Below are 22,202 nucleotides of genomic sequence, written 5' to 3'. Positions count from 1 at the left end.
TAACGTGACTAAAACTACACGTGCAACATTGTTGACGAAAAAAGACGAGACTGAAATGTGTCTAAAAGACTAAACACTTGACCAAAATCACTCTTTTGAAATCACTTTTTATTTAGGAGCGGTCACGCTTACGGTTGCCAGATTTCCATAATTTAAACCCCCTATCAGAGCTTCTCTGTTAAAAAACACGTTTTACTTAGGCTAATCATTGCTATCTGGCAACCACGCACACGAGCCCTCTATACACTGATGAAGAAGCGCGGATGATCTGAAAACATAGACAAGTAAGCTGGAGTTCATCGCTCTTCATTTGAGATTTCTACTTAAATTAAAGTGTCTTTATTGCGCTGCTCGTTTACTGACTAAATCTGGGACCAGAGTGCAGACTGATATCCAGCAGTGGTTCTCAAACTGACGCGAAAAGTGCCGTTCATTTTATTCTTCTACACCTTAAAATAACATGAAAACTGAAGATGTATTTCTAGCAGGTAAAATGTCGTATATACACGACATTCAGTCAAATTACCTCATCTTTTGCGGTCAAAACTGACTGCACTGCCACCCACACAAGCCAGCATCGCGCTAGTGCTGTTCTCTACAATATATCGTTACCTTTGTGAAAGTGGGGATTTAGCACTTAGCATGAAGAACAAGACATAGCATGTATATTTAAAACTCTCTTCGATACAAAAACATATACCCTTCTGCGAGTTACTGTTTTTAATGTTGATCATATTATACCAGCAATAATATTGCCCGAATATATATAATATCCCGAATATTGATTTTATACAACAGTTCAACAAACAAAAGGGTGATATTAAGTGATTAGTAAATACTGTATTGTCAGTATTGTAAGTATTTTTTGCTCTATTTTGCAACGAAAGCCACAGCAGAGCAGCACACAAGCTCTGTTTAGTGAACGAATCTGCGGCTTTGAACGAATCGTCAATGATTCAATGATTCATTCATAAATATAGCCGCTAGCTTTATACTGAAAGAATGAATGACTCGATGATTCACTCATAAAACAGTGACTTACTGCCACCTACTGGCAGTTTTAATGTAATATTTAAAAGTATCACTTCGTTTTTATCATCATTGTATTTATTAAATTTTTAAAAAAAAATATTTAAGGCATTATTTATTTTACAAAGGTATTTATAAAGGAAAAAATATTGTCCCTTAATGGAAAAGTGTAACTGCAGTCTAAGTGGAAAAGAGAGGGTACACAGAAGGATGTTAAATCCCTCAAGGGGTACGACACTCTAGAAAGTTTGAGAACCACTGAAAGAGAATATGTAATTGCACAAGTGCTACTGCTAAGAGTGCAATGTCAATACAGCCTGTTACATTGATTTCATAAGCTTGAATTAATTGGTCTAAAGAGAAAAATTATGACTATTTTGTCTAAAGACTACATATAAAATAGCTATCAAAATTAATGTTGGTAACTGTAGTTTGACTAAAAGTAATGACTAAGACTTGACAAAAATGTGATGACTTTTCATCGACTAAAACTAGACTAAAATATGAAAGACTAAAATGACTAAAATGTGACTAAGACTAAGGAGCATTTTCGTCTGAAGATAAAGAGTAAGACTAAATAAAAAATGGCTGCCAAAATTAACACTGCTCTGATGGTATGGGGTTGCATGAGTGTGTGTGGCATGGGCAGCTTACACATCTGGAAAGGCACCATCAATGCTATTTTTCCCTTAAAATTATACATTTTCTCAGTTTAAACATTTGATATGTCAACTATGTTGTATTCTGAATAAAATATTGAAATTTGAAACTTCCACATCATTGCATTCTGTTTTTATTCACAATTTGTGCAGTGTCCCAACTTTTTTGGAATCAGGTTTGTAGATCATGCAGGTATAGCTAACATGATGTATTCATTTAGGCAGAAACAATCAGCTAATTTTCTAAAGTTTAGAATATTCTAAAGTTGCCAGCCACCACCAGCGTTTTTGATCATTTCTACTTTTATTGCTTGCTTTTATAGCTTGTTTCTGCTTCTTTTTTTGCCTGTGTTTTTATCCGGAGATTCTGTACTCTTTCAGAAGATGCGTAATAGCACCCCGTACCACCTGAAAAATTAACATAATTTTTTTTATAGTAAAAGTGTAGTAACCATGTTTTTTGGCGAACTGATTACCATTTATATATGTACAGCAAAACCATAGTTAATTTGTGGTAACTATTAGTAACCATGTTTTTTTTAAAAGCAAAACCATGATTAAATTTCATAAGGGCGTATTACAGTGAAAACATGGAAAGCCAAAAAATTCCATCAGTGGTGAGGAAATGACTCATAATTGACGAAAAATTCAGTCATTGGTAGGCAATGAGTTAAAGAAATTATATAAGTTGTGATCATAATTATTACAATATAGGGAAAATTTGTCAGTATTGTATGTTGATTGCGAGGTAGAAAGAAAAAAGCAAATGGAATATAATTAGCTTAGCTGCTGTTCATAACATTTCAAGCAATAGACGTGCTTTTGATCTGATATAACTGGAGTGTAAGGTTATGAGATACATTATGTGAACGCTTGGCTAAAGAGATGTGTCTTTAATCTAGGCTTAAACTGTGAGTGTGTCCGAGCCCTGAGCCTCGGAAGCCTATTGCAGAGTTTAGGAGCCAAATGCAAAAATGCTCTTTTTTTGTGACCTTAAATAGTGTGATGGATTGTAGGGCGATAGAAGATAGAAGGTTAAATACACAGGAACTAAACCATTCATGGCCTTATAAATCAATAGCAATTCTGAATAGACAAATGACCGTCTTGCCACTTAGAGGTGAAGGTGCGGCCTTGTGCTGTAACAGTTCAACAAAGGGAGGGAGGGAAGGAGGGAAGGAGGGAGGGAGGGAGGGCAGAGGTTCTGGAGGTGGGCGAGGGGCCAGTGAAAGACCAAAGACCAGCAGTGATACCAGCAGGAGGCACCAGGGTGGAGCAGACAGCGGAAGGAGCCAGGGAGGAGCAAATGCAAGAGGTGGAGACAGAGTATCAGAGGACTGGGGCGGAGCCGGGGCGACTGAGGACCAAGGTGGAGCCACAGGGAAGGCTGAGACTGGAGCCAAAGGGGTAGAGGGATGAAGCGTAGCTGATGGCCTGTAGATCTGTGGCACAGGCAGAATGATGACTGACTAAGGTGGAGTTGGAGGGATGAGGGAGACTGGTGAAGCCGTGAGGACAATGGTCTTTAGTGGAGCCGATTGAGGGAGGAGCCAAAGCAGAACCGACACGTCGAGCAATGGAGCGATAGGCACAGATGATGGAGGCGGAGTTATGGGATCCACTTGATTGGGTGAAGCTGGAGAGTGGAAGACCCAAGAGTTATCCACACAACATTGCATTAGAGGAGATGACGAGTGGCTGAAGGTAACCAGTGGCCAAGGTGGCTGATGCCAACAGTCTTGCATTAAGCTGTGGATTTAAATTCAATGCATTAATTAAAATGACTTACTTTTCATGCAGTTAAAGATAGATTTAGTAGAATTTCAAAAACACTGTTTGGAATTTAGTCGGGCTGACACCAACAACAAATGTCTAACCAATCAGCATTAGGGGGCGTATGACTGTCAAGGAGGGAGAACAAGCAAGAGGGAGATTTGAAAATAAGAAATCACCACTCCTGATCAGCCCATCACTCGCACCTGCTTCGGATCAGCACTCAATCACAGGACTACTTAAGCACGCTACTCACCTCACTCAGTTGTCCGGTCTCGTTGATGTGTTCACACATAAAGGACCTCTTCTATGATTGTCTCCAGTGTTTCCAGTACCTACTGTTTCCACTCCCCTTTGTCTTCGTACACCTACGTCTGTGTATGTCTACTTACCTCCATCCTGTGTGCACTCCGTTGATGATCATCCATCCATGCACTATTCCATCATCTATAAGACAAAGAACTGAGTCAGTATCCAGTTACCATCCCACCACGTTCATATCACCAGTTCACTTAACTGCATTACTGTCATTCACCTGCTGTTTGTCAATAAACCTCCATCTACGTATACCTCTGTGTCTCCTGAGTGTCTGTCCGTAACAGAAGACCAGACCAACACAGCAGCAAACAGCAGCACCATGGCCCATGTTCTCCTCCCATCTGATCCCGCTGACCCCAATAACACCATCTCGACTGTGGACCGCCTGTGGGGTCTCAGGCAGAATGGTCGTTCATTGGAGATGTATGTGGAGGAGTTTTCTGAGCTCTCTTGTCGGGTGTGCTGGCCAGATGCTCCCCCTCGGTGCTTGTTTTATGGGTCTGGTTGAGGGTACTATTCGCTATAGCGAACCTGCCTGTTATTTCTCTCTAGTCGAGTCTATTAATCTAATTCTCTATTTAAATGGTTCTAATTTTGAAGTGGAAGAAGTTAAAGAAAGAAAGTATCCTCCTCATCCAGCCCCATCAGAAACACACGTGGCCTGGTCAGCTCACTTTCCGCCAGTTCCCTCCACATACCCCTCCAACGAATCTACCCATTCCTGCTTGCCTGTATTTCCCCAAGGATGCAAATGGGCTTCCAACAGCGCCGACCTGGGGGCCAAGGTAGTAGACCCGATGTTAAGATCTGTCAGATCACCACTAAAGTCTGCCTCCCTTCCAGCTACAGCTGCTAATGCCACTCCAGTCTCTCCGTCTGTCCTGAGCTCCACCTCCTCCCTTGGTCACTCCAGCTCAACCTCAGCCCTCCGGATCCCTGCTTCCACCTCAGGGGGTTGTTGCTGTGGCTCCATCACTTTCATCGAGGTCATCAGTGTCCTGTCCCGTCATCAGCTCTCTGGCTACGTGGTGAGCTCCATATCCCACATCGACATCGCCTCCTGCCATCGCCATGACGTCATCCTGCTGTCTTCCTCCATGGCTCCTCCCTCCAGCAACGCAGGAAAGATGCACGTTTATTGGTGCAATAAAACTTGTAACTGAGAACTTCTTGGGGGATGGAAGCCAGACCCCAGAGTGAAGCTTAAAACTATTGGTTAACTAACAAATAACTGTGTCTGATTTGTCTCAGTCATTACAGTACCTTTTATGGCCATTGGACTGTACTGTAAAAACGCTTGTGTTAAGTTTAACTAAACGATTGATAAAGAAATAACACCACCACATAATTGTAATTTTGATGCAAACATGTTTTTATTGCCTCAACACTTAACATACCTTAAACAGCATATTCCTTAAATCATACATCAGCAGGAGAAAACAGATCAACTTTTCAAGAAAATACTTGTTCATTTATCAAAACAATGTAATATAAACAGTTTGAACAGTGTTCCCTTATAGTGATCAAACTGACCCCTGTACACTGTTGACCCCTGAACTAAACCCTTAAACCTGCCCGTACCACCAAACCTGTCCTGAACCTCACCCGTATCACACCTCAATGGAGTGTTTTGCAAAAGAACCCGAACACAAGTACATACCTAACAATTATTTTTTTAAGCAAGCACAAAGTAGTTAAGTCTACTATAGAAAGTAGGACCAGTCATTCTTATACTGTTCAATTTTCTGCTGAACATCCAGATCTCTCATAGCTAAACAGCTTTATGCATTTGTTCATTTGTAAATGTAAAAAAGAGCATTAAAATATGAACTGAAGTTTAACGACATTTGAAGATGTTCAAGAAGTGCATGATCATATGAATGGAAAGTTTAATGACAATTGTAAGCACTTTAATTTACATTAAATAATGACTGTTAATTATTATGTAATGTTTAATAAGTCTATTAATAAACATTAACAAGCACATTATCACATATTTCTAGCTATTTGAATATATTCAAACTAATTATCTCTTGTGTTATATAATTTTTGTTAATGATTTATTAATGAAAGTGTTACCAGACCTTCAGAGCTCACTGTTTTTCACAACAACACTGATACTATAAATTTCTTCATATCTGGAAAGAACTATTTTGCATCAACATCTTTACCAAACGTTGAGTCACAAAAGTTTATTTAATCTAAAGAGTTCCTGTTTTCCATCACTTATGACCCAATATCTCAAATCTCAGAAAGCGCTTCTTCATCCCACACACAAACACACGCATACAAGCACTCATGCACGTACACACAAACAGAAACACACAGAAGTTCATCTGTATTAATGTAATGAAGAGAAAATAAGAGACTCTGTATCATCTCACTGTTACTGATTTATCATGAAGCTCAAATTATTATGGGTAAAATCTCTATACAGTTTATTCTGAAACATCAACACAGTTTCACTGATGATTCCGAACCAACCCAAAACCCAGGACAGAGCATCTGAGTGAATGTGGTCTGGACTGTGTGGATGAGGCTCATTGTGTCAAAGATGCTGTAGAAGGACAGAGTTCCTGCACTGTGATCCACATACACTCCTATTCTAGAGCTGATGGACACTGCAGGAAAGATCAGTGCGTATCTGATTGTGTATGAATGAGTATCTGGAGGAAGAGCAGAACAAACTCCAGGACTGATCATTATGTCCAAACGCACACTCATTACCCCCTCCCTTCCTGCTGATGCTCTTATATGACACTGATATACCCACATAATTCCCACTCCACTCAATCTCCCAGTAACAGCGTCCCCACACACTCTCTCTACACAACACCTGCCACCTCTGATCAAATCTGTCTGGATGATCAGGATACGGCTGGACTGTGTCAGAGACAGTAATCAATCTGTTCCTCTCAGACAGACGGAGGTGTTTATTCACTGTGTTCAGATCCAGAGTGAGCTGATGGGAATCTGATGGAGAGAAAACACATCAGAATCAGAATCATTATGAATCTGATCTTTTAATGTATCTGAACTCTTCATGGCTCAATGTTCAATGTATCATTAGTGTCAGTACAGCTGATCAGATATCCTGTGCAAATCATCATTTACATGATCAATTATAAAACGTCTCGGTAACTTAAGTAACCCTCGTTCCCTGAAGGAGGGAACAGAGACGCACATCAGAAGTGAACCGACGAATTGGGATATCGCCAGAGAGCCCTATCACCTTCGTGTGAAACTAAACAAGCCAATGGAATTGGCGTTCAATATTTGCATAGCACGCACTGCCCCCGCAAGGCAGGTATAAATACAGAAGCGGATGCAGTCGCACTCTGTTTTTCGCTGAGGAGACAACTTGAGTCTGCACTACAGCGAAGGCACAGGAACTGTGGTGACAGGACATACGTCTCCTTTCCCTCCTTCAGTGATCGAGGGTTTCAAATGTAACTGAGACGTTCCCTTTCAGATAGTCATGTTCGACGTACGTCAGAAGTGAACCGACGAATTGGGATCCCAAATAAAATGCCACAGTTACTGACACCTTCCAGCGCCCAGCGTAAGCTCCAGCCACTCGGCGCACCTTGGGGCGGAGAAGGGGGTGAGCTTACACTGAGAGTGTCTACTGCTGTTCTGCAAGACCTACTTTGTAAGACTTAGAAAACACTGCGAACACATAGGGGACGCTGCGGAGGCTACAACCTACCCTGCAGGGGATGGCTCATGGGATGGCTCCAGCCTAGAGTTAGGGGGAGACTCATCTGACAGGTGACAGCAGAGCTGACTCTGCTAAGGGAAAGACACGGGCTTGCCGTAGGGAGTCTGACAGTGGACAATACACATATGGGACCACTCACGTGGAGGGGTCACGACATATGGCACCCAGCCAAACATCAACATCAGTGACGGACGTTTGGCCTAGCATCAGACACTCCGCAATGTCCAAGCCGCAAGGGGAGGCGGAGGAACTTGACAGGGTTTGCCAGGCGGGGAACTCACTGGAGCAATGGATGCACGTATCCTGCCCAGGGGGAGGGAATGGCATAGCAAGCAGACACTAGAATGGGTCCTTCACATTTCCAGCTACTGGAAGCAAGTACACGGGAAGATACTGGTTCCACACGAAGGCTATAGAATCTAGCGGATATGTTGGGTGTCGCCCAGCCCGCAGCTCTACAGATATCTGTCAGCGAGACGCCGTGTGCCAGCGCCCAGGAAGAGGCAACTCCTCTAATGGAGTGAGCTTTAACCCTAGCGGGCAAGGCACATCTTGAGGCTGATAAGCCAAGGCGATGGCATCTTCTATCCAGTGGGCCATCCTCTCCTTGGAGACAGCCTTTCCCTTATGCTGGCCTACATAACAGACAAAGCTGATCTGAGGTCCTAAAACATTGCGTTCTGTCCACATACAAGCGCAGAGCGTGGACGGGACAGAGCAAAGCCAGGGCTGGGTCTGTCTCCTCCGAATGCAGCGCTTGCAGGTTCACTACCTGATCTCTGAATGAAGTGGTAGGAACCTTGGGCACATATCCAGGCCAGCATCTCAGGATAATGCGAGAGTCACCATGCCCGAAATCCAGGCACGATTCATTGACCGAAAATGCATGCAGTTCCCCTACCCTCTTGACTGAGGCCAATGCAACCAGGAGGACGGTCTTAAGGGACATTACTTTTAACTCCACTGACTGCAAAGGCTCGAATGGATGACCCCGGAGAGATGTAAGTACCAGATTAGATCCCAAGATGGTATAGAGGGAGGGTGAGGCAGATTCAGTCTCCTTGCCCCCCCTCAGGAACCTGACGATCAGGTCATGCTTCCCCAAAGACTTACCATCGACTGCATCTTGATGTGCAGCAATAGCGGCAACATACACCTTGAGGGTGGAGGGAGACAGCCTTTGCTCCAAGCCCTCTTGCAGGAAGGAAAACACTGACCTGACCGAACATGATCGGGGGTCCTCTCGGTGAGAGGAACACCATTCGGCGAAAAGGTTCCGCTTCAGAGTATAGAAGTTCCTCGAAGAAGGAGCTCTAGCAGAATTGATAGTGTACAACTGACTGTGATAGATCACTTAGAAACTCTGTGTTCCGTCCAGGGACCAGACATGGAGTTTCCAGAGGTCCGGACGCGGGTGCCAGAAGGTGCCCCGTCTCTGAGTCAGAAGGTCTTTCCTCACAAGAATGGGCCAAGGAGGAGCTGTTGCAAGGAGCGTCAGTTCCGAAAACCAGGTCAGAGTGGGCCAATACGGAGCCTCTAGCAAGACTTGCTCCTCATCCTCCCTGATTTTACACAGGAGCTGTGCATGAAGGCTCACTGTGGGAAACGCATATTTGCATTGTAAATGGCTCCCCACCCGGTGGTGGTGGCATCTGTGGAGACCACAGCATGCCTGGACACCTGTTCCAGGGGAACTCCTGCCCACAGGAATAAAGGGTCTGACCAGTGAGCGAGCGTGCGACGGCAATTCGGTGTTACAGGAACACGGTGTGTGCTGCGTTGCCACACACATCTCGTGACCTGGCAGTGAAGCCAGTGCTGAAGCGGCCTCATGTGAAGCAATCCGAGCGGCATGACTGTGACAGCGGATGCCATATGCCCCAGGAGCCTCTGAAAAAGTTTCAGTAGGGCCGCTGTCCTGCGCTTGAGTGAACTCAGGCAGTTCAACACTCACTGGATACGCTCCTTTGTGAGGCGCACTGTCTGGGCGACCTAGTCCAGTTCCATACTGAGATAAGAGATCACCTGTCCAGGGGCAAGTTTGCTCTTGTCCCAATTGACCCGAAGACCCAAACGACTGAGGTGAGCTAATGTCATGTCCCTGTGTTCTCTTAATCGCCTGTTGTTGAGGAAGTTGAGAATGCGAATGCCCTGTTCCTTGAGGGGAACAATGGCCACCTCCCTGAACACCAGGGGATGGCGGGCGAACTGAATTGCATAGTCAAGTCGCATAGCCAGCAGGACGGGCTGGGAAGTGATAATCAGGCTTCCAGACTCCAAACCAGCAGGACCAAAGGCACCACAAACGTACCTGGCGTGGGGCAGTGAGGCAGAGTACTGGGACCCGACTCGGACGGCATAGCGGCCCGAAGTGGGGTCGGACTCTGTGAGGTGGCAGTGTGTATGAGAGATGGCACAAGGGAGACAGCCTCGCCATGCACACTGGGACCTACTGGTGAGGTGAGGGGGGGCTGAGAACGGCGAGGCGTAGCACCGCACACTGCCAGCCGTGTCCTCTTGGAACCTGGAGGATTGGGAAACAGCTCTTTTTGTGAAAATGTGGGTACCGCTGGACTCTGGAGAGCCAGCAGCAGGACAGTACAACACAGAAAATCCCCCTGGCCCTCCTTGGGGGGGGGAGAGATGCAGGCATCATCTCCCGAAGAGCTGACATTCCAGGTCGTCCGTCTCAGGACCGCTTCCTTGTTCTCTTGGCTTGGCTGGGGTCTGAGCGGGCTGGGCGCCACGTCCGCGACTGGCATCCGCTTCTGTATTTATACCCGGGGGCGGTGCGTGCTATGCAAATGTCACACGGCAATTCCATTGGCTTGTTTAGTTTCACTCAAAGGTGATAGTGCTCTCTGGTGATATCCCAATTCGTCGGTTCACTTCTGATGTACGTCAAACGTGACCATATGAAAGGGAACTCTTATATCATGATTCATTTCACCTTCTTCAGGAACAACATGATGTTTAGGTTTAGTTTCATTTTGTTTTGGTTCAGTTCTGTTTCTGTTTGCCTGTGTTCCTTGTCATTGTTAACTGATCTAGTTTCCTAACATTTACCAGTTTGTTTCTATGGTTACTGTTTTGTTCGACCGGCATTTCATTTAGCTCCTTTTGTTCACACTCTGTATACAGTATATAGGCCTCAGATTGGTAAGTTCTTGGTCTTGTGTTGTTTATGCTGCCACATGTTTTCCTGTGATCTTCATCATTATTGTCAGGGTCCTCCTCTGACAGTTCTGTCTGTCTTGTCTTTGTTTAATGTGTCTTTGTTTGTGTTATGCTTGAGCGCATGGCTCTGACTGTGTTTGTGTTGGCGATCTTCTGTTCCTGTTTCCAATTACAATTCCCTCTTGTTTAGTCATTGTTCAATCCTCGTTTGTATGAGTGTGCTCACCTGTGTCTTATGTTCCCTGCTCCCTTTTTTGTTGTGTCCTCGTTAGTGTGTTGTCACCTGTTCCTCATGTTCTTTGCTCACTGCTTATTGTGCCCTCTTTCCCTCTTGCCTTTGCCAGTTCATTAAACCTTGTGCCTCAGTGTAATTCTATGCTACCTCATACTTTTCCTGTTGCTAGTATCTATAGTGTTATTTGCATAAGTTCCTTAAAGTTCTTCCTGTTATTCTAGTCTAGTCCTGTTCTGCCTCATTCCAGAGTATCCTTGCTATTAATTATTATTTTTCCCTTTTGTGATTTCAGCATTTACTTTAGTTCTTAGTTTTCTTCTGTAGTTAGTTTTTCTTTATTGTTTCTTAACCAGTCTCTTGTTTATTATTTTGCTAGTTCTCTTTATTTAACTTATTACTTTTGTAGCTGTTTCTCCATTTAAAGCTTATCTTTTGTTTTAGCCATCTGTCATGTCTTGTCTTGTCTTGTCTTGTTTGCTGTGTCTCTGTTCTCTCCTAGTCCTGTCCAGCAGACTGAGTTTCCCTGGCCACTCTCTCTGTCTACCAAGCAGCAAGACCTGTGCAGTACCTGCGAGATCTTGAGTAACTATTCACTTGAGCTGTGTGTTCCTGCCTGGGCTACGCTCTTTCTCTCTGGTCTTACACTGCTAAACCATCTTTGCTCCCCAACCTACTGTCATCCTGGGTTAGACTCAGTGGCCACTCTTTCTCAGCCTGCCTGTCATCTTGCCTCATCCCCACCTACTGTTTGGATTGTAGGTGCATTCATGCGACCTCATAATTCCTGTAGTTACGAGATTCTAGCTTGTAAAAAGCGTTCACGTCCTTGTAGAGCTCGTAATTACAGCTTGTAAGTTGGGAGTTTTCTGAAAGCTCCCAGATGTACCACATGGCCGCTGTACCACCTGACTGCTGTAGATTCATAGGCGTTGATAGTGGTGCCATGGAAACGCATAATTCCCAGTCCAAGGACATGAACAGCTCAGAATATAACATCACGTGTTGTAATCTCAAGATTCTGGAAAATACGAGGTGGCGTGAACTTGTCTTGTCAACAAACCTGTCAACACTCATCCTGCTTTTGAGTCCTCCCTCATAGATCCCTTACAGTTATGGATTATCTGCTTTTTTTCTTTTCTTTTTTTTTAATAAATAAAAATGCTGAAATTAGACCCCCTTCTTGTTTTTGCCTGACCAAACTGTGTCATGAGTTTTTTTTTTTTTTTTTTTTTTTTCTGTTTGTTTTCTTAGTGACTTACACTGTAGGAAGTCATTCCTGGTCTTGGGATTCATGTTGGTGAATGTGACTGTGGAAATAAACAGACATGAACAGTGTGAAGAGAAATAACAAGATGAAATACATTAATTTCTAAGACATTTCTAATATGAAGTTGTATATTAGATGATGAAGGACTCATTTCTGAGAGCAGATGAATCTCCAGTTGCCTCATTTATAAAACACATGTATCGGATTTGATTCAAAATTCCATGGATTTCATTCACGTCATGTATATAAATAAACACTTGCTCATGATCATGAGTGCCATACTTCTGAACCATCAAGGGATATTTATGACCATACTGCAGGTGGATATTGTACGCTTGTTCACTTTAAACTTGAATTTAAGATGAACTGTGATTTATAAAATAGGATGCATTTAAGAGCATTTTTTGTGCAAATGGATGTTTTATAAATCGCAGGAACATTTCAGAAACTGTCATACATTCACATTTAGGATCTTTCTATGCACGTCTTTATAAACGAGGCGTAGGACTTTACCTCTGTCAGAGATCTTCTTAATCTCTTTGCATAAATCCTCCAGTTTGTCTCTCAGCTGATGGACAGATTCTCTCATGCCATCAAAAGAGAAGAGAGAACTGAAGGGATCATCGGGTTCATCTGTAGATTCAGGAGGTGCTGAGAGAGACTGGAAACTCTAGAGAAAACAGAAATCAAAACTCATCAGCTCCACACTTCAGCCAATAACCTGCTCTATATCAGATCGGTGTGGCTCTTGTTGACTTGACTTATCTCCATTAACTCACAAAATCAGCTACATTCTTCTCATATTAATTATTTAATGCCACAAACTCTATTATTTGACACGTACATTCCTGGTGAAAAAGAAGTTATTACAGAAATAATATAATTCTTTAATATAAATGTTTTTATACATTTAATTATTTTTAAAATTATAATTAAAATAACTAATTTAATCAAATTAATGTATTATAGTACAGAAGGGAAAACACAGCTGCCTACAGTCAAAGGTGTAACGTAGGGAGTCCACTGGAGGTGAGTGAAGTAGAACCCAAGTGCAGTTTTAATGACATAAATCCAAAATACAAACAGGAACATGAACACAGACGTGGCTAGACGTGGCTTGACATGACTTGACTTGGCTTGACTTGGCTAGTGCAGACATGAACATGAACAGACCTGACTTGAACAGACTTGATGAAAACACTTACCGACAGCAGGTTACATTTACAATACACGACAAAGGAACATGGGGAAGACAATGGCTATAAATACAAGAACTGATGGAACACATGACTAGGACAACCAATGGGGAAGTGACACAAGGAACAAGAGAACCAATAACAGAACAGAACTGAAAACCACATGACCATAAACAACCAATGAGAACATGACACATAGACTAAGGGAGAACATGAGGAGGAAGGGAAGCATGACAAAAACAAGCAACATGAAACAAACTACAAAATAAAAGACATGGAAACCAAAACATGAACACGAACCAAAACACCCATGACAAAAGGATTAGAAAGAAAATGCCTCCTCTAATTGAAGAATCTTTCTGCTGCACAAACTGCCACAGACATCTACAAAGGATTGAAGTTCTTGAAACAAAATTACTTGTGGTACTACCAAACCAGACGAAATACACAATAGAGCATCATGGACGCCCTCAGCAAAGAGCAGTGAGAACTCCTTAAGAAGGAATTTAATTAACTTTTTGAAACACTTAGAAGACTGAAAGTTCAGTCATTCATCAGTGGACCACTCCAAGCAAGAGGAACAAATAGGTTTTCATGGTTGCTTGGGCTTAATACATGGCTGCAAAAAACCTGCAACATAAAGGGACTGACCTTCATTGACAACTTCAATCTTTTCTGGAGTCAGAGACAAATTTTTAAACAGGATGGCCTGCACTCAAACAAACTTGGTGCAAGAGTGCTAAAGGACAATATCCACTTCTCTCTCCATCATCCTTCAGCAGTGTGTGCCAATCCACTCAACCTGAATGGCACACATACACCTGGACAGAGTATGAATGACCACAGAACTTCACTTCAGCACCTAAATGGAAATGCGGTTGACACATCCCACAAGGACAATGATAACACCACGCAGCCACAACAACCACTGCTCATTGACACAATCCCGACTGAGCCCTGCCAACAGAGCTCACCGTAGATAGACTGTGACATGTTAGAACAGCTTCAAGACTCTGACAACTTTCGGGAAAACAGCCAGGGATGCCAGGACAACATGTTAAAGCATCCGGTAACACCAGCCCCTTACTGGACATGTTATCCCTCTCTCCAGCATCCCATTTTCTGTGCTTCTCAGAGAAAATGAAGGAACTGGTGTATGCTGGAACCAAACTCTCCCACTGTTTTGCTGCAAGCCTCCAGATATCAACAAAAAAGTGGCAAGCCCCACAACCACCAAAGCCTGTGGGCCCTCCAGCTTGCCCTCCTTCCCCTCCTCCTGTGAGAGCTCTTCGGCCTCTGCCACAACACCAGGGCCCACACCCTCCTCCATCTGCTCTAGGTGAACCAAAAACAACTAATAGCAGCTCTCAGTGAGATGTGTGGGGTCCCCACTATGATAACAGTAACTTTGTCAAATGTTTACAGGACAAGCGGGAACCCAGTGTGCCTGTTGATTTCACTATTTTTGTTCTATGACATGACAGAAAGTCTAAGGACTTCTCAAGCCGTATGGCAAACCTGTCTAATTTGCTGCCTATTACACATCAAACTAAGATTACTGTGGAGACAGAAAGTAAGACTGTTAAGTTAGCACTTTTAAACATCAGCTCACTTAAAAATAAATCACTTCTAGTCAATGACTTAACCACAAACAACCTGAATTTTATGCTTCTAAATGAAACGTGGCTTGAAGACAGCTAAAGGCTAGACACTACAGGTGAATAGGGATTTTTTTTAAATTAAAAGACATCACTGTGAAACTTCTCCAGTTTATTACTGGCATAAACATAAGAAAAAAATGTATTACAAATTTTGTGTAAATTTATGTTTTAATATGCAAATGAGGCCTTATATACTTAAATATATGCTCATTTGCATACATTTCCAAAAACAAAATCTGAAAATTGGAATGGTCCAGGTTTAAAATTTTTGGTTATATTTGTTGACATATTAGATGAAAGGGCTTTTACAGAAGGGATTCTGGATATCTTATTTTGTGCTTTAGTAAATTAGAGAATACTGACAATAGCCTTAAAAAAACTATTTTCGCCATGTTTTTTTTTGAGTAAAATGACCTATAATTCAGGATAGGAATGATATATCAACAAATCCCTCTGTAAAAGCCTTCAGAATATAGTTAAGTATAAGTCTGTAAAAGTTGGTGCTTGTAGGTGCTACTGAAGTGGATATATCTGACTCTGAGTGTGAGAAAAAACTCATTTTGAGAAAACGGCCTTTAAAGTTTTTATATTGTATAAGTTCATTTATTTCTATTGAAACCCCCGACCTACAAACAAAATATATATTCAGTTTATTAATATCAGTATTATGGAATATTTAAAACACATGGAAATTGATAAATGAATAAATTATTAATAACAATAGCCTTAAGCTGAAGAGAACTACCATAACAAACACACATAACAGCAGTCACAAAAAACTGCAAACTTCTGCAGTACCTATCTCTCTCACACAGACTACACTCCAGCAACACACTACTACAGAACCCATGATTCTGTGGATCGATGTTAATTTTCAGCCCTGATCCAGCACAGTTAGGACAACACAAACACATGACTAATTCATACAATCGTGTGACGTGAATTATGAGCCATTCCTGTGTGGCGCGGCTGTCATTCCCAATCCCTCCAACACACTCTTTCCCTTTCCAAACAATAGGTTACGCGATGAGACACTCGCTGATGGGGTTTCATCGTCTAATCTGTTGTTTACTTTCATTTTACTAGCTCTTGCAAGTGACAGCTGTTGCCGTATTTTGATTTCGGTGTTGTCGGCATTTTCTCTCAGGCGCAGAATAAACAAGGAAGCGTGACGCCTGAGAACCAATCACGTAGTTGGAAATTCACATCGATCAATCAGATGTGGTTTTCGGCTGTAGATTCCCCAGCAAACTTTTGCAGTTGGTTATTTCTACAAAGGAAATGTCCATATTTGGATTAGACCACGCTGTTAATGAGACTGAGAGCTTTACAATGATACGAGGCATGACATGTTCCCATTCAGTCAGTCACGTTCGACGTTACGTCGATACTGACGTAATGGGGTCTCGCTAGGGAGCCCAATCACCTCCAAGGATACAAAACAAGCCAATGGGAATTGGCCTGTGAGATTTACATGCCGGGCCCCTCCCCCGGCATCCGGGTATAAATAGGGCCGGCATACTCACCTTCATTCATACTTTTGCTTCGGAGCCGATCGCATCGGATCTGCGCACTTCACCTCTAAAGGGTGAATTTCTAAATAGAGCAAAAAACAGCAATTATAATTGCTATAGGACACGGTCCTAAAAACAGCAATTTTAATTGCTACCTCGCTGTTTTTGTTCTGGTTCTGGTGGCTGCTCGAGTCTCTCCAGCTGGTGGGAAAGGCACGCTCAGCGGTGGGTGTGACGGCGCGCTGCCCACAGGACGGTGCTACACTCATCCCTGGGTGCTTCGGCTGGTGAGGTATACTGAAAGAGCAAGCACGGGCGATCAGCGTCTTTTTCAAGATGTCTTTTCGTCCGTGTGTTTCTGGATGCGGTCGTTTCCTGACCTCTTCTGACGGCCACGACCACTGTCTCACGTGTCTGGGTAGACCGCACGCTGAGTCAGCGCTCGTGGATGGTACATGCCCTCACTGCGAGGGCATGTCCATGTTGGTGTTGAGATCGCGCCTCTCCTTCTTTAACACGGAAGTGAGAGGCCCCTCTGTCACTACCCAGCGCCGGCGGCTGTAGCGGCCACCGGCCAGGCTAGTGCTCTGGGAGATCTGAGGATCACAGTGGGAGCCACTTCGTCGGGTCCGTCCCCACGAACCTCCCACTCCTCAACAACACCATGTGCCGTTGAGATGCTGTCTGCTGTCGCGGGGCCCTCTTCGGGGGTGCCCCACGTCACTTTCGGCGCTCCGGAAGAGGATCGGATGCCGATCGCTGCATCGGGGAGTGGGCTGAATGGTTCAGAGTCCGACGATGACTCCGAGCTTCCGCCCTCTGGGGCGGTTGCTCAGTCAGAGGGGACTCTGAGCTGACAGCCATGCTTGCCCGGGCCGCCGCGGGCATCGGGCTCGAGTGGAACCCTCCACCGTGTCCCGAGCGCTCGCGGCTGGATGACTGGTTTCTGGGGTCGGGGCGTAGCGCTCAGCCGCGTCCCGCCCCAGTACCGTTCCTCCCGGAGGTGCATGAGGAGCTCCAGAAGACCTGGTTGGCACCTCACACTGCCAGACTTCGGTCTTCTGCCTCCTCCACTCTCACTACCCTCGATGGAGGAGCCGCCAAGGGTTACGTGGACATCCCGCAGGTGGAACGTGCGATTGCGGTGCACCTGGCGGAATCGTCCGCGTCTCCCGTCCAAAGCGGGTAAGACCACGACCGCTCTCGCGGCCAAGGCTTACTCCGCTGCTGGACAGGCGGCTTCTGCCCTGCACGCCATGGCTATTCTGCAGGTCCATCAGGCTAAAGCCCTGAAGGACCTGCACGAGGGAGGTGCTGAACCAGGGTTGCTCCAAGAGCTGCGCGCCGCGACCGACCTCGCCCTCCGGGCGACGAAGGTCACGGCACGCGCCCTGGGTCAAACGATGTCCACCCTGGTGGTCCAGGAACGGCATCTTTGGTTGGACCTGGCTGAGATGAGGGAGGTCGACAAAGCTCGCTTTCTCCCAGGCTGGCCTCTTCGGCGACACCGTCGAGGACTTTGCCCAGCAGTTCTCGGCGGTGCAGAAGCAGACGGAGGCCATCAAGCACATCCTGCCCAGGCGTGATGATGCCACCAATCCGCCTCGGGCTGTGCCTCCGTCTGCTCCTCGCCGAGGGCGTCCCCCTGCGGCTCAGGCTCCTGTGAGGTCGGAACCCTCCCATCCTCCTCGAGCCACCCGCAGGAAGGCCACGCCCCCCGCCCAGACCGCCAAACCGCCTTCTAAGAAAAAGAAGAAGGCGAAGAAGCGGCCCTGAGACGGGAGACCCGGAGGTTTCGGAAGCTGCTTGGTAGACGGTGACCGCACCGCTCCTTCCCCCGGGAGAGGGCCCGGGGGAAAATCCTGTGTTGTTTTTTCCTTCTGTTCCGCCGCTGGCCGCAAGGTACCCACACATTCAATAAAAGAGCAATTTCTGAAACCTCTGGGTCATATAAGAAGGTCTGCGCTGGGGGTGAGCGAGCCTTCGCTCCCTCTCTCTCAGCCACTCCTTCCTTCGCCACGGGCAGGGTCTTGGCGCCCCGGGAACGCACTGCCTTCCCACGCCACCCTGCCCACTCTGAGCCATGTGAGTGGACCCCACTCACAGCCCCGACTTCGGGACGCACTGCCTCCCGAGTTGGGCCACAGTGCTCCATGCTGCCCCCCCGTGGGTACTTCTGTTGTCCGGATGGTTCCACTCGTACGGAGCTTGGGGGCGTGGCTACGCCTTCCCAACCCGTCCCGTTGGCTCCTTCGGACAATCAGACTCGGCTACGCGATTCAGTTCGCCAGGCATCCCCCCAGGTTCAGCGGCGTTCTGTTCACCTCGGTGACAGGTCCCAACGCCTCTGTCCTGCGGGCGGAGATTGCGGTTCTTTTGGCGAAGGACGCAATAGAGCCTGTCCCTCAAGCCGAAATGAAGTCTGGGTTTTACAGCCCTTACTTCATAGTACCCAAGAAAGGCGGGGGGTTACGACCAATCCTGGATCTGCGTGTCTTGAATCGGGCCCTTCACAAGCTCCCGTTCAAGATGCTCACCGTGAAACGCATTCTCACGTGCGTTCACGCCCGGGATTGGTTTGCAGCTATAGACCTGAAGGACGCGTACTTTCATGTCTCGATCCTTCCTCGACACAGACCGTTCCTACGGTTTGCGTTCGAGGGGCGGGCATATAAGTACAAGGTCCTACCCTTCGGGCTGTCCCTGTCTCCTCGCGTCTTTACCAAAGTCGTAGAGGGGGCCCTTGCCCCGCTCAGGGAGGTGGGCGTTCGCATTCTCAACTACCTCGACGATTGGCTCATTTTGGGCCAGTCCTGAGAGCAGTTGTGCGAACACAGGGACCTGGTGCTCAGTCACCTCAGCCAGTTGGGGCTTCGGGTCAACTGGGAAAAGAGCAAGCTCTGCCCCGTGCAGAGCATCTCTTTTCTCGGTGTGGAGCTGGACTCGGTCAACATACAAGCGCGTCTCACCAACGAGCGTGCACAGTCGGTGCTGAACTGCCTGAACTCGTTCTCGCGGAAAACAGCGGTCCCACTGAAACAATTTCAGAGGCTCCTGGGGCATATGGCATCCGCAGCCGCGGTCACGGCGCTCGGATTGCTCCATATGAGACCGCTCCAGCACTGGCTTCACGACCGAGTCCCGAGGTGGGCATGGCACCGCGGCTCACTCCGTGTGGTCATCACACCGGAGTGTCGCCGAACATTCAGCCCGTGGTCGGACCTTGCTTTTCTACGGGCCGGGGTGCCCCTAGTACAAGTGTCCAGGCATGTTGTTGTTACAACAGATGCCTCCACCACCGGCTGGGGTGCCATATGCAGTGGCCAGTCGGCGTCGGGCTCCTGGACAGGACCCCATCGCCATTGGCATATCAACTGCCTCGAGTTGCTGGCAGTACTTCTTGCGCTGTGCCGGTTTCGACCGCTGTTGCAGGGCAAGCATGTACTGGTCCGGACGGACAACACATCGATGGTAGCGTACATCAACCACCAGGGTAGTCTACGCTCCCGTCGCATGTCGCAACTCGCCCGCCATCTCCTCCTGTGGAGTCAGCGCCGACTCAGGTCGCTGCGCGCCTCCTACATCCCGGGCGAGCTCAATCATGCGGCCGACGCGCTCTCACGACAGCTCACGCTCCCGGGGGAATGGAGACTCCACCCCCAGGCGGTCCAGCTGATATGGAGCCGGTTCGGGGAAGCACAGGTGGACCTGTTCGTTTCTCGGGAATCCGCCCATTGCCAGTGGTTTTATTCGTTGACCGAGGGGACCCTCGGCACGGATGCACTGGCACACAGCTGGCCCCGGGGCCTACGCAAATATGCGTTTCCCCCAGTGAGCCTCCTTGCACAGACACTGTGCAAGGTCAGGGAGGACGAGGAGCAGGTCTTGCTAGTTGCGCCGTACTGGCCCAACCGGACCTGGTTCCCGGAACTCATGCTCCTCACGACAGCCCATCCCTGGCGCATCCCCTGAGGAAGGACCTCCTCTCTCAGGGGCAGGGCACCATATGGCACCCGCGGCCCGATCTGTGGAACCTCCACGTGTGGTTCCTGGACGGGACGCGGCAGACTTGAGTGGCCTACCGTCCGCGGTAGTCGACACCATCACTTCGGCCAGAGCCCCCTCTACGAGGTACGCCTATGCCATGAAGTGGAGTCTGTTCGTTGAGTGGTGTTCCTCCCGCCGGGAGGACCCCCGGAAATGCCCGGTCGGTGTTGTGCTTTCCTTCCTTCAAGAGGGTTTGGAACGGAGGCTGTCCCCTTCCACCCTGAAGGTCTATGTGGCCGCCATCGCAGCGCATCACGATGTGCTTGATGGCAAGTCACTAGGAAAGCACGACCTGATCATCAGGTTCCTCAGAGGCGCCAGGAGGTTAAATCCCCCTAGGCCTCGCCTCATTCCCTCCTGGGATCTCTCCATCGCCCTCTCGGGCCTTCGGAGAGCTCCCTTCGAGCCCCTCGAGTCAGCTGAGCTGAATCATTTGTCTCTCAAGACAGTGCTCCTGACCGCGCTCGCCTCCTTCAAGAGGGTTGGGGACCTGCAAGCATTTCGTCAGCGATTCGTGCCTGGAATTCGGGCCGGACTACTCTCACGTGATCTTGAGACCCCGGCCTGGATATGTGCCCAAGGTTCCCACCACTCCCTTCAGGGACCAGGTGGTGAACCTGCAAGCACTGCCCCCGGAGGAGGCAGACCCAGCCCTTGCGTTGCTGTGTCCCGTTCGTGCCCTGAGCGTTTACATGGACCGCACGCAGAGCTTCAGAAGCTCTGAGCAGCTCTTTGTCTTTTTTGGAGGTCAGCAGAAGGGAAAGGCTGTCTCCAAACAGAGGTTGGCCCACTGGATAGTGGATGCCGTCGCCTTGGCGTACCAGTCCCAAGGCGAGCCGTGCCCCCTCGGGTTGCGAGCTCACTCCACTCGGGGTGTGGCTTCTTCCTGGGCGTTGGCGCACGGTGCCTCTGTTGCAGACATCTGCAGAGCTGCAGGCTGGGCGACACCGAATACATTCGCGAGGTATTATAACCTCCGAGTGGAACCGGTGTCCACCCGTGTGCTGTCTACTCGTAGATAGCCATGGGTGTTCGCTTGCTGTGCCATTTCCCTCGGGAGAGGGAATGCGAGCACTCTTTCCGCTCCTCAGTTCAGTTCCCCTTAACGGCGAACCCTGTGGAGTTCCTCCTGCATCTTGCGGCGGCCAGACGTGGCGGAGGCATCCGGCGCTAGGTCCAGTACTCGTGTGTATGCCCAGTTGGTCTGCCCTTGTACTGGGCTAGATGCCCATATGCTGTGATTCCCCTCGGGTAATCCCATATGTGTTTGTCCACGGTAAGGTTTCCCTGACGGTAAACCCGTGTCTTTCCCTGGGCCACTTCGCTTTGCCCCGTCTCTGATTGCTAGTCGTTCCTCCCGGAAGGTAGGACCTACATCAGAGATCTTCCATATGCGTTACTGTTCTCAGACCAGTCTATATGTGTCTTCCACACGTTACCTCCCTTCGGGCAGGGTGTGGTCTCCGTAGCTTTCCCCTCCTCGGGGAACGCTTTCCTGGCGTTTTTGTCGTTGCTGAAAAACGAGGGATTGAGTTCCGAAGCACTCTTCCCCGTGGGGTAGGAACAGCAGCTTCGACTCTCCACGGTAACACCCTGTCCTCTCCA

General features: G+C 47.2%; 1 pseudogene; it reads right to left on the bottom strand.

Annotated features, from left to right (window-relative positions):
- The window catches only part of LOC125264036, a 47,988-nt pseudogene that overhangs the window by 13,913 nt on the left and 11,873 nt on the right, over positions 1-22,202 (bottom strand).

The sequence above is a fragment of the Megalobrama amblycephala genome, linkage group LG1 (genome assembly GCF_018812025.1).
Source record: "Megalobrama amblycephala isolate DHTTF-2021 linkage group LG1, ASM1881202v1, whole genome shotgun sequence".
NCBI lineage: Eukaryota > Metazoa > Chordata > Actinopteri > Cypriniformes > Xenocyprididae > Megalobrama > Megalobrama amblycephala.
The sequence above is the reverse complement of the archived record's forward strand: the minus strand, read 5'-3'. Positions and strand labels throughout refer to the sequence as shown.